The sequence below is a fragment of the Pan troglodytes genome, chromosome 10 (genome assembly GCF_028858775.2).
Source record: "Pan troglodytes isolate AG18354 chromosome 10, NHGRI_mPanTro3-v2.0_pri, whole genome shotgun sequence".
Classification (NCBI taxonomy): domain Eukaryota; kingdom Metazoa; phylum Chordata; class Mammalia; order Primates; family Hominidae; genus Pan; species Pan troglodytes.
The window spans coordinates 15,926,819-15,938,997 of record NC_072408.2 but is presented as its reverse complement, the minus strand read 5'-3'; the positions used below and the strand labels follow the sequence as shown (position 1 = coordinate 15,938,997).

Genomic DNA, 12,179 nt, shown 5'->3' with positions numbered 1-12,179 from the left:
CTTAGCCAAGGACTGGAAACAACCTAAAGTCTATTGACCAATGAATGGATTTAAAAAATGTAGTATATACACACATGGAATATTATTCAGCCTTAAAAAAGGAAATCCTGCAATATGCAACAACATAATGAACTTGAGGACATTATGCTAAGAGAATAAGCCAGTCCCAGAAGGATAAATACTCCATGACTCCACTTATATGAGGTCTCTAAAATAGTCAAACTTACAGAAACAGAGAGTAGAATGGTGGTTGCAGGAAATGGGAAGTTGCTAATCAATGGATATAACATTTCAATTATGCAAGGTGAATTCTAGACCTCTGTTATACAATATTGTGCCTGTAGATGACAATACTGCATTGTGCGCTTAAAATGCCATTGAGTAGAACTCATGTTAAGTGTTCTTGCCACAGTAAAACAATGTTAATGCATACATAATGAAAATTATTTTTTAATTCATGTCAAAGAAAAACAGGGAAGGAAGGAAAGAAGGAAGGAGGGCAGGCAGGCAGGCAGGCCGGCAGGCCTCTATGAGAAACATAGTTCCCTGGCCAGCCTCTAGCTGCTGTTTTTTTTTTTGTGGGGGAGTGGGGATGGAGTCTCACTCTGTTGCCCAGGTTGAAGTGCAGTGGTACAATCTCAGCTCACTGCACCCTCTGCCTGCCAGGTTCAAGCGATTCTCCTGCTTCAGCCTCCTGAGTAGCTGGGGTTACAAGCATGAACCACCATGTTTGGCTAATTTTTTCTTTTTCTTTCTTTCTTTCTTTTTTTTTTTGAGACAGATTCTTGCTCCGTAGCCCAAGCTAGAGTGCAGTGGTGCAATCTTGGCTCATTAAAACCTCCGTCTCCCAGGTTCAAGTGATTCTCCTGCCTCAGCCTCCCGAGTAGCTGGGACTACAGTGGCGAGCCACCATGCCCAGCTAATTTTTGTATTTTTAGTAGAGACGGGGTTTCACTGTGTTGGTCAGGCTGGTCTCGAACTCCTGACCTCAGGTGATCTGCCTGCATCGGCCTCCCAAAGTGCTGGGATTACAGGCATGAGCCACTGTGCCCGGCCACGCCTGGCTAATTTTTTGTATTTTTAGTAGAGAAAGGGTTTCACCATGTTGGCCAGTCTGGTTTCAAACTCCTGACCTCAAGTGATTTGCCTGCCTTGGGCTCTCAAAGTGCTAGGATTACAGGTGTGAGCCATCATGCCCAGCCAGCTGCCATTTTTGGATCCACCTCAGTTCTCACACTGAGGCCACTTTCTGGTTTACTCCCACTCAGTGACTGCACACAGTAGGGGTACTAAGTGTGAGGTACATAATACACAGCCACTGATTTAGTAATGCATTTTTTCCCCTACTTCTATCAGGAAAGAGACTAGAAATAGTTCACATCCATGTGGGACGACAATATTTACTTAGTTTTGCCCCAAGAACAATATTTGCTCCTTTGATGATAAAATGTGAATTATAGGCTGTTATAGTTTGGATATTTGTCCCCACCCAAATCTCATGTTGAATTGTAATCCCCAGTGCTGAATGTGGGGCCTGCCCAGAGGTGTTTGGATCATGGGGGTGGATCCCTCATAGCTTGGTACTGTCTTTTCAGTTCTCTCGAGATCTAGTCATTTAAAAGTGTGTAGCACCTGCCCCCTGACCTTGTTCCTGCTTTCACCATGTGATGTGCCTGCTTCCCCTTTGCCTTCTGCCACAATTGGAAGTTTCCTGAGGCCTCCCCAGAAGCAGATGCTGCTATGCTTCCTGTACAGCCTGTAGAACCATGAGCCAATTAAACCTCTTTTCTTATAAATTACCCAGTCTCAGCTATTTCTGTATAGCAATCTCAGAGAAAATTGGCACCGGGGTGGGGAATTACTATAAAGATACCTGAAAATGTGGAAGTCGTTTTGGAACTATGTAACAGGCAGAGGCTGAAAGAGTTTAGAAGGCTCAGAAAAAGACAGGAAGATGAGGGAAGGTTTAAAACTTCTTAGAGACTGGTTAAATGGTTGTGACCAAAATGCTGATAGTGATATGGACAGCGAGATCCAAGCTGCTGAGTCTCAGATGGAAATGATGAAGAAAGTTGGAGCTTATATTTAAAAGGGAAGCAGAATATAAAAGTTTGGAAATTTTGTAGCCTGCCCATGTGGCAAAGAAAGAAAAAGCTTTCTCAAAAGAGGGATACAAGCAGGCTGTGGAGCAACCACTTGCTAGAGATATTTGCATAACTAAAAAGGAGTGAGGCCGGGCGCGGTGGTTCACCCCTATAATCCCAGCACTTTGGGAGGCCGAGGCTGGCGGATCATGAGGTCAGGAGATTGCGACCATCCTGGCTAACACGGTGAAACCCCGTCTCTACTAAAAATACAAAAAATTAGCCAGGTTCAGTGGCGGGTGCCTGTAGTCCCAGCTACTCGGGAGTCTGGGGCAGGAGAATGGCATGAACCTGGGAGGCGGAGCTTGCAGTGAGCCGAGATCGTGCCACTGCACTCCGGCCTGGGCAAAAGAGCGAGACTCTGTCTAAAAAAAAAAGGAGCCAGTGCTAATGTGTCTGGAATTGGTGGGTTCTTGGTCTCACTGACTTCAAGAATGAAGCCGTGGACCCTCGTGGTGAGTGTTACAGCTCTTAAGGTGGTGCATCTGGAGTTTGTTCCTTCTGATGTTCGGATGTGTTCAGAGTTTCTTCCTTCTGGTGGGTTCGTGGTCTCGCTGGCTCAGGAGTGAAGCTGCAGACCTTTGTGGTGAGTGTTACAGCTCTTAAGGCGGCACATCTGGAGTTGTTCGTTCCTCCCGGCGGGCTCGTGGTCTCGCTGGCTTCAGGAGTGAAGGTGCAGACCTTCGTGGTGAGTGTTACAGCTCATAAAAGCAGCATGGACCCAAAGAGTGAGCAGTAGCAAGATTTATTGCAAAGAGCAAAAGAACAAAGCTTCCACAGTGTGGAAGGGGACCCGAGCGGGTTGCCACTGCTGGCTGGGGCAGCCTGCTTTCATTCTCTTATCTGGCCCCACCCACGTCCTCCTGATTGGTAGAGCCCAGTGGTCTGTTTTGACAGGGCGCTGATTGGTGCGTTTACAATCCCTGAGCTAGATACAAAGGTTCTCCACGTCCCCATCAGATTAGATACAGAGTATCCACACAAAGGTTCTCCAAGGCCCCACCAGAGCAGATAGATACAGAGTGTCGATTGGTGCACTCACAAACCCTGAGCTAGACACAGGGTGCTGATTGGTGTGTTTACAAACCTTGAGCTAGATACAGAGTGCCGATTGGTGTATTTACAATCCCTGAGCTAGACATAAAGGTTCTCCAAGGCCCCACCAGATTCAGGAGCCCAGCTGGCTTCACCCGGTGGATCCCCCACAGGGGCTGCAGGTGGAGCTGCCTGCCAGTCCCACGCCATTCGCCTGCACTCCTCAGCCCTTGGGTGGTCGATGGGACTGGGTGCCGTGGAGCAGGGGGTGGTGCTCGTCGAGGAGGCTCGGGCCGCACAGGAGCCCATGGAGGGGGTGTGGGAGGCTCAGGCATGGCAGGCTGCAGGTCCCGAGCCCTGCCCCATGGGAAGGCAGCTAAGGCCCGGTGAGAAATCGAGTGCAGCGCCGGTGGGCTGGCACTGCTGGGGGACCCAGTACACCCTCCACAGCTGCTGGCCCAGGTGCTAAGCCCCTCATTGCCCGGGGCCGGCAGGGCCGGCTGGCTGCTCTGAGTGCAGGGCCCACCAAGCCCACACCCGCCCGGAACTGCAGCTGGCCCACAAGCGCCGCGCGCAGCCCCAGTTCCCGCTTGCGCCTCTCCCTCCACACCTCCCTGGAAGCTGAGGGAGCCGGCTCTGGCCTTGGCCAGCCCAGAAAGGGGCTCCCACAGTGCAGCGGTGGGCTGAAGTGCTCCTCAAGTGCCACCAAAGTGGGAGCCCAGGCAGAGGAGGTGCCAAGAGTGAGCGAGGGCTGAGGACTGCCAGCACGCTGTCACCTTTCAATCCCCCCTCTAAACAGGACACCCCAACTGCTGTTGGGAATTTGGCCGATGAGCGCTCTAGCTACTTCCTGCTGGATGGGGTGAAGAAGGGGCCTTGCAGTTGTAGTGTCCTTCAGAGGGGAACTCTAGGCCAGGGGAAGTGCCAGTGGGTCGGTCCAGGGGCCCTTGGTAGAAGTTGTTAGTTGAACTCATTTGGGGTTCCATTTGTAAGCCCATCTGTAGCTTGATGGCCTTGATTCTAGAGGAAACAAATTTGACAAGAAGGTTAAAAATACAGGGCCTAAAGGCAAGTAACAGCAAGATGGCTACCACGGGACCTAGAAAGGGGAGAAGCCATGTTGCCCAACTCCAGAGGTTGGTATAAGAATTTGAAAGGCGTTGTCTGATTTCAGAAGCCTTTTCCTGTAAACGCTGGGCAGCATCTTGTACTATCCCTGACTGGTTAGTGTAAAAACAACACTCTTCCCCTAAGAAGGTGCAGAGTCCTCCTTTCTCAGCAGTGAGGAGGTCTAGGCCTCGGTAGTTTTGGAGAGTCACTGCTGCCAAAGAGTCTATTTGGGATTGTAAAGTAAGGATAGATTTCGTTATTTCTTGCAAACTGTCTGAGAGGCAGATATGGGTTGAAGATCCACATAAGTAGAATATGCCTTGGCTGGGTAGATAGACGTTTACCCCGGCTTTTAAAGGAATAGGGTACACTGTTTTTTCTTTACTACTTCCATCTCTTTTTCTCTCCTTGACTTTGTCTTTCTGTCTCTCTTTCACTCTGACTCCTTCTCTTTGTTTCTTCCTCTCTGTCTCTTTCTTTGACTTCCTGTCTCTTCCTTCCTTTCTGCTGCCTCTGCCAGCTGCTTATGCTGCTGTTCTCCCCTCTCCTTCCCATTTTGATGGCTTTGTCAGTGTAAGATTCCCACCTCTTTGTGTTTTTGCATTGTGTGCAATAACTCTATAATTTCCTTGTGGTATTTAATGGGGGTTTCCCCAGAGGTTAGGAACTCCCTATTTCCATATTGCAGCATAGGCATGTAGGATTAGATAAGCATACTTGCTATCTGTATACACATTTATTCTTTTTCCCTTTCCCAGTTTTAAGGCTTGGGTAAGTGCCACTAGTTCTGCTAACTGGGTACTGATCCCTGGGGCAAGAGCCTTACTTTCAAGTATGGTTACATCACTAACTATGGCGTAACCTGCCCTTCGTGTCCCATTCTCCACAACTGAACTTCCATTGGTATATAGGTTAAGGTCAGGATTAGTTAAGGGGACTTCTAAGAGATCATCTCGGGCGGCATAAGTCTGGACTATAATTTGTTGGCAGTCATGCTCAATTGGTTCCCCATCCTCTGGGAGAAAAGTGGCAGGGTTGAGGGCCACACACATGTGTATTTGAAGCACCGGTCCCTCAAGGAGTAGTACCTGGTATCTAAGTAGGTGGTTGTCTGATAGCCATAAACTTCCTTTGGCACCTAGTATGCCATTTACATCATGAGTAGTCCAGACGGTGAGATGCTTTCCTTGTATTATTTTGATAGCCTCTGACGCTAAGACGGCCACTGCTGCAACTACCCTTAAACAGTGAGGCCAGCCTTTTGCTACTACATCAGTTTCCTTACTTAGGTATGCCACTGGTTGTGGGGTTGTCCCACGAGTCTGAGTAAGGACTCCAAGAGCTATCCCGGCTCTCTCTGTGATGTATAAAGAGAAGTTCTGTCCTGTGGGAAGGCTTAAAGCTGGAGCTTGTACTAGGGCCGGCTTTAAGGTTTTGAAGGCTGTTTCTGCCTCTGGTTCCCATTCTACTAGATGAGTATTTGCCCTCTGGGTTTCCTTGATTGGAGTATAGAGGGGCCTGGCTATCTCACTGTATCCGGGGATCCATAGTTGGCAAAAGCCGGTAATTCCAAGGAACCCCCTCAACCGTTTTAAAGTCTTAGGGTGAGAATAAGCCAGTATAGGCTGTATTTGTTCCTTGCTGAGGGCCCTGGTCCCTCTGGCTAAGATTAGGCCTAGATATTTGACCTGCTGTAGGCAAAGCTGGGCCTTCGACCTAGACACCTTGTACCTTTGATTAGCTAGAAAGTTCAAGAGGTCTAGAGTAGCCTGCTGGCATGAGGCTTCTGAACTGGTAGCAAAAAGTAAATCATCCACATATTGAAGGACCAGAGTGCCTCGACTTGAGAAGTGGCCTAGATCTTGGGCCAGTGCCTGACCAAACAGATAAGGGCTATCCCTAAACCCTTGGGGCAAGACCATCCACATAAGTTGGGACGTGTGGTCTGTGGGATCCTCAAAAGCAAAGAGGAACTGGGAATCAGAGTGCAGGGGAATACAGAAGAAGGCATCCTTGAGGTCCAGAACCATGAACCATTCTGCTTCCTCTGGTGTTTGAGAGAGCAGGGTATAGGGGTTGGGTACAACTGGATATAGTGGAATTACTGCCTCATTAATGAGTCTAAGATCTTGCACTAGTCTCCACTGACCGTTTGGTTTTTGTACTCCTAGAATTGGGGTGTTGCAGTGACTGCTGCATTTCCTTACTAAGCCTTGAGCTTTCAAATGTTTAACAATATTCTGTAATCCTTTATGAACTTCAGGCCTTAAGGGATATTGCCTTTCATAAGGAAAAGTGGTGGGATCTTTTAACTTGATTTGGACTGGGCAGGCATTTTTTTGCCCTTCCAAACTGTCCTTCTAATGCCCAGACTTCAGGGTTGATTCCCTCCTCATGTAGGGGACAACAAATGGGTAACTTGTTCCCCATATTCATGTAGATAATAGCTCCAACCTTGGCTAATATAGCCCTCCCTAATAAGGGTGTGGGACTTTCAGGCATAACAAGAAAGGCATGTGAAAAGAGCAAAGTCTCCCAAATACAACTGAGGAGGCGGGAGAAATACCTGGTTACAGGCTGTCCCAGGATTCCTCAGATGGTAACGGACCTTGAGGACAGTCGTCCAGGACAGGAGATTAACACTGAGAAGGCCGCGCCAGTGTCCAGGAGGAAGTCAATTTCCTGGCCCTCAATAGTTGAACATACCTGGGGATCAGTGAGGGTGATGACATGAGCTGGCGCTTGCCCTGGGCACCCTCAGTCCTGTTGTTGGATCATCTGGTTGGGGGCTTCTGACCCAGGGAACCTTCGTCCTCTGGGGCAGTGCACCTTCCAGTGATTGCCTCGGCATAGTGGACATGGACAATGGGGCAGCTTGTTTCTCATTGGACAATCTTTTTTAAAGTGTCCTAGTGAACCACACTGATAACAAGCCCTACCAGGTGATTGGCCTGCTCCATTTTCTGTCCTCTCTGAACCACCAAGGTTTGCTTGTCTGAGGGCCATGACTAAGGCTGCAGCCTTTCTCTGATCTCGCTTTTCCTTTTGGGCCTGTTCCTCTTGGTCCCTATTATAGAACACTGAGGTTGCCAGGTTTAATAATGTCTCTAGATTTTGTTCAGGGCGCCCAGGGCTTGCTTTTGGAGCTTTCTCCTGATATCTGAGGCTGATTGGGTAATAAACTTATCTTTCAGAATCAATTGACCCTCAAGTGATTCGGGTGATAGGGGAGTATATTTTCTTAAGGCCTCTCGTAGCCACTCAAGGAAGGCAGGAGGATTTTCTTCTTTTCCCTGAGTTATGGTGGATATCATGGAATAATTCATGGGCTTTTTCTAATTCTCCTTAGTCCTTCTAGAACACAGATCAACAGATGTTTACAACTCCAGTCCCCATGATCTAAGTCAAGGTCCCAGTGGGGATCCATACTGGGGATGGCTTGCTGACTGGTAGGGAATTTGTCCCTTTCTTCGGCTGTCATTCTATCATTTACTTGACTAAGATACCAGGTATCTCCAAACTCTCGGGCTGCAGCTAAAGCCACATTCTTTTCATTAAAGGCCAGGGTTTTATCTAACAGTAGCATGACATCTCTCCAAATGAGGTAAAAGGTTTGCCCTAGACCCTGTAGGAAATCTATGTACCTATCAGGATCATCTGAAAACTTCCCCAGGTCTGCCTTGATCTGCTTTAAATCAGAGAGGGAGAAGGGGACATGTAGCCGGGTTGGGCCAAATTCCCCTCCCCCTACAGCTTGAAGGGGACATAACCGATAGCCTGGGGGTTTTTGTGGACCTTTGGAGATTTCTTTGCTTATTTCCTTCTGGGCAGGGGAGATTAGAGGAGGATTATCATTCATAGGAAGGGGAGCTATAGGGAGGCTAGGATATGGGGGTAAGCTGAGAGGTCCTCCTGTAGGATGTAAATTGTAAGCTTTGCATAGTTGTGTATTCTCCCTCGATGAAAAGAAAGCTTGGACATAAGGTATTTCACTCCATTTGCCTTCCCTCTTACAGAAAAGGTCAAGCTGCAGGATAGTATTGTAATTTGTACTTCCCTCAGGTGGCCATTTTTCCTCATCAGAGAGAGAATATTGGGCCCAAGCCATAGTGCAGAAAAAAATGAGCCACCTCTTTTTCAAGGTTTGTGGATCAAATTGGTCCCAATGGCTTAGGATGCATTTCAAGGGTGAGCCTGTTGATGCCTGAGTGTTTCCCATCTGAAAGACAAAACAGCCCACGGTTTTGGTTTGTTTCTCCCCCTGCCCAAGAACCCACAAAGGTCCCTGGACCCTGCTGATCAGAATAGTTGCGCTCACCGACACAGCAGCAGAAACAACCCCTGCCCAAGAACCAGCAACAGTCCCTGGACCCTGCTGATCGGAATAGTTGCGCTCACTGATGCAGCAACAGAAACACTAGTTTTCCTCCCAGACCACATGGAGGACCAAGGAATGTTGGATTTAGTGGTCCTTACTGACGCAGTCTTGAAAACCTGCACCCTTGCCTGTCCTCCTAGACCACAAGGAGGACCGACTGAGAAAAATCGGATTTGGTGGCCCTTACTGACCCATTCTCAAAAACCTGTCAGAGTCCTAAGCATTCTCCTGTCAGTATTGGTACCTTACCCCTTTCCTATAAAGATGTTATGCCCCAAAAATGAAGTGGAGGGCCATGCCCTGAGGGAGGGAAGGGATCTTCAGGATTGGAAGAGTGACACATTTTGTCCTCGATTACATGAATAGGAAGGATACAATTTCTGAGGCTCCCCATATCCTAGCTTCAGGAATAGCTTTTGTTAGGCCTGTTAGTCTGAGGAGGGATCCTAAAATTCCAGGTAGTCCCCACTACAATGGGGCTTTGGGCAAAAATTCAGTCTTTCTGATTGGTGAGCCCGGGTGCCTACAGAAAGTAGCAGAGTCCTGGAGTTTATACTAGAAATCATTCTTATAGGAGAAACTAGAAAAGCACCAGAGACAGGTAGCAATTTTTAGAAGCGGGACTAACCTCAGAGAAGAGAGGCGAGAGGAAGTTTGTCTGGCAGGCATTAGGACCCAGGGGGCAAGGGTCAGGATAGATAGGATAGATGGGCGAGTCTCACTTGGGCGACATGCCTTTGAGAGTTCCACTCATGGCCGCAGTGTCAACCAACTTCTTGTTGGGACCCTGGAGCTGCATGGCTTTCCTCTCTGTCGACCCTTGGCTCAGCCCAGAAGTACAAGAAAAGCGGAAGCTGGTGCTAGGCAAACCAATGGTCCCAACTCTGAAGAGCTGGGGTTGTTAGCCCTTTCCCAGAAAGCCTGACACCCATGTCTTTAGTCCGGCAGCCGTGCTAGTCACTTTTAACTGGCCGACAGGTGCCCGGTATTTAGCCCCTGAATTCTAAGGAAAGATAGGACAGAATAGCAAGTGAAAGGGGTCCGTGGTACTCACTGCTTGGTGATAGGTGATGGTCTCGCCGCTCAGCTATAGGTGATGGTCTCACCGCTTGGTGATAGGCGAAAGTCCCATCTGGGTTGCCAAAATGTGTCCAGAATTGGTGGGTTCTTGGTCTCACTGACTTCAAGAATGAAACTGCGGACCCTTGCGGTGAGTGTTACAGCTCTTAAGGTGGTGCGTCTGGAGTTTGTTCCTTCTGATGTTCGGATGTGTTCAGAGTTTCTTCCTTCTGGTGGGTTCGTGGTCTCGCTGGCTCAGGAGTGAAGCTGCAGACCTTTGTGGTGAGTGTTACAGCTCTTAAGGCGGCACATCTGGAGTTGTTCGTTCCTCCCGGCGGGCTCGTGGTCTCGCTGGCTTCAGGAGTGAAGCTGCAGACCTTCGTGGTGAGTGTTACAGCTCATAAAAGCAGCATGGACCCAAAGAGTGAGCAGTAGCAAGATTTATTGCAAAGAGCAAAAGAACAAAGCTTCCACAGTGTGGAAGGGGACCCGAGCGGGTTGCCACTGCTGGCTGGGGCAGCCTGCTTTCATTCTCTTACCTGGCCCCACCCACGTCCTGCTGATTGGTAGAGCCCAGTGGTCTGTTTTGACAGGGCGCTGATTGGTGCGTTTACAATCCCTGAGCTAGATACAAAGGTTCTCCACGTCCCCATCAGATTAGATACAGAGTATCCACACAAAGGTTCTCCAAGGCCCCACCAGAGCAGATAGATACAGAGTGTCGATTGGTGCACTCACAAACCCTGAGCTAGACACAGGGTGCTGATTGGTGTGTTTACAAACCTTGAGCTAGATACAGAGTGCCGATTGGTGCACTCACAAACCCTGAGCTAGACACAGGGTGCTGATTGGTGTGTTTACAAACCTTGAGCTAGATACAGAGTGCCGATTGGTGTATTTACAATCCCTGAGCTAGACATAAAGGTTCTCCAAAGCCCCACCAGATTCAGGAGCCCAGCTGGCTTCACCCGGTGGATCCCGCACCGGGGCTGCAGGTGGAGCTGCCTGCCAGTCCCCTGCGTGTGCCCGCACTCCTCAGCCCTTGGGTGGTCGATGGGACTGGGTGCCGTGGAGCAGGGGGTGGCCCTTGTTGAGGAGACTCGGGCTGCACAGGAGCCCACAGAGGGGGTGGGAGCCTCAGGCATGGCGGGCTGCAGGTCCCGAGCCCTGCCTCATGGGAAGGCAGCTAAGGCCCAGCGAGAAATCGAGCACAGTGCCAGAGGGCTGGCACTGCTGGGGGACCTAGTACACCCTCCACAGCTGCTGGCCCAGGTGCTAAGCCCCTCATTGCCCGGGGCCCGCAGGGCTGGCTGGCTGCTCTGAGTGCAGGGCCTGCCAAGCCCACGCCCACCCGGAACTCCAGCTGGCCCGCAAACGCCGCGCGCAGCCCCGGTTCCCGCTCGCGCCTCTCCCTCCACACCTCCCTGCAAGCTGAGGGAGCCGGCTCTGGCCTTGGCCAGCCCAGGAAGGGGCTCCCACAGTGCAGCAGTGGGTTGAAGGGCTCCTCAAGTGCCACCAAATTGGGAGCCCAGGCAGAGGAGGCGCCAAGAGCGAGCGAGGGCTGTGAGGACCACCAGCATGCTGTCACCTCTCACTAACAGTCAAGACAATGAAAAAAGGCCTTGAATACATTTCAGAGACCTATGCAGCAGCCCCTCCTATTGCAGGCCCTGAGACCTAGGAGGGAAGAATGATTTCATGGGCCAGGCCCAGAGCTCCACTGCCCTGCACAGCCTTGGGACACTGCTCCCTACATCTCGGAAGCTCCAGCTCCAGCCAGGGTTCAAAGGGGCCGAAGTACAGCTTAAGCTACCACTTTGGATAATACAAGTTGTAAATGGCTTCCACATGGTGTTAAGCCTGCAAGTACAACGAGTGCAAGAGTGGTGGGTTCTTGGCAGCCTCTGCCTAGATTTCAGAGGATGTATGGAAAAGCCTGGGTGTGCAGGCAGAAACCTGCTGCAGCAGTGGAGCCCACATAAAGAACCTCTACTAGGGTAGTGCGGAGGGGAAATGTGGGATTGGAGGCCCCACATGGAGTCCCTTCTGGGGCATTGCCTTGTGGAGCTGTGAGAAGAGGGCCACCATCCTCCAGACCCAAGAATGGTAGATGCACCTGCAGCTTGCACCCTGAGCCTGAAAAGGCCACAGGCACTCAACAACCTGTGAGAGCACCTGAGAGGGGTGAACCCTGCAAAGACACAGGGGCAGAACTGCCCAAGGCCTTGGGAGTCCATCCCTGCCAGCAGTGTGCCCTGGATATGGAATATGGAGTCTAAGATTTAATGACTGCCCTGCTAGGTTTTGAACTTGCATGGGCTCCGTAACCCTTCTTTTGGCCTACTTGTCCCACTTGGAACAAAAATGTTTAGCCAATACCCATACCCCCATTGTATCTTCAAAGTAAATAACTTGTTTTGATTTTACAGGCTCATAGGTAGAAGGAACTCATT

At 49.9% G+C, this 12,179-nt stretch overlaps 1 long non-coding RNA gene across 1 annotated transcript; it reads right to left on the bottom strand.

The window, feature by feature from the left end:
• Window positions 1-2,873: 2,873 nt before the first annotated feature.
• Window positions 2,874-10,287, bottom strand: LOC134807545 (uncharacterized). Its single transcript, XR_010148257.1, has 2 exons — window positions 9,722-10,287; window positions 2,874-4,199 (listed from the first exon to the last, which is right to left on the bottom strand). It is a non-coding gene; the product is annotated as an uncharacterized LOC134807545 (long non-coding RNA).
• Window positions 10,288-12,179: the final 1,892 nt, after the last annotated feature.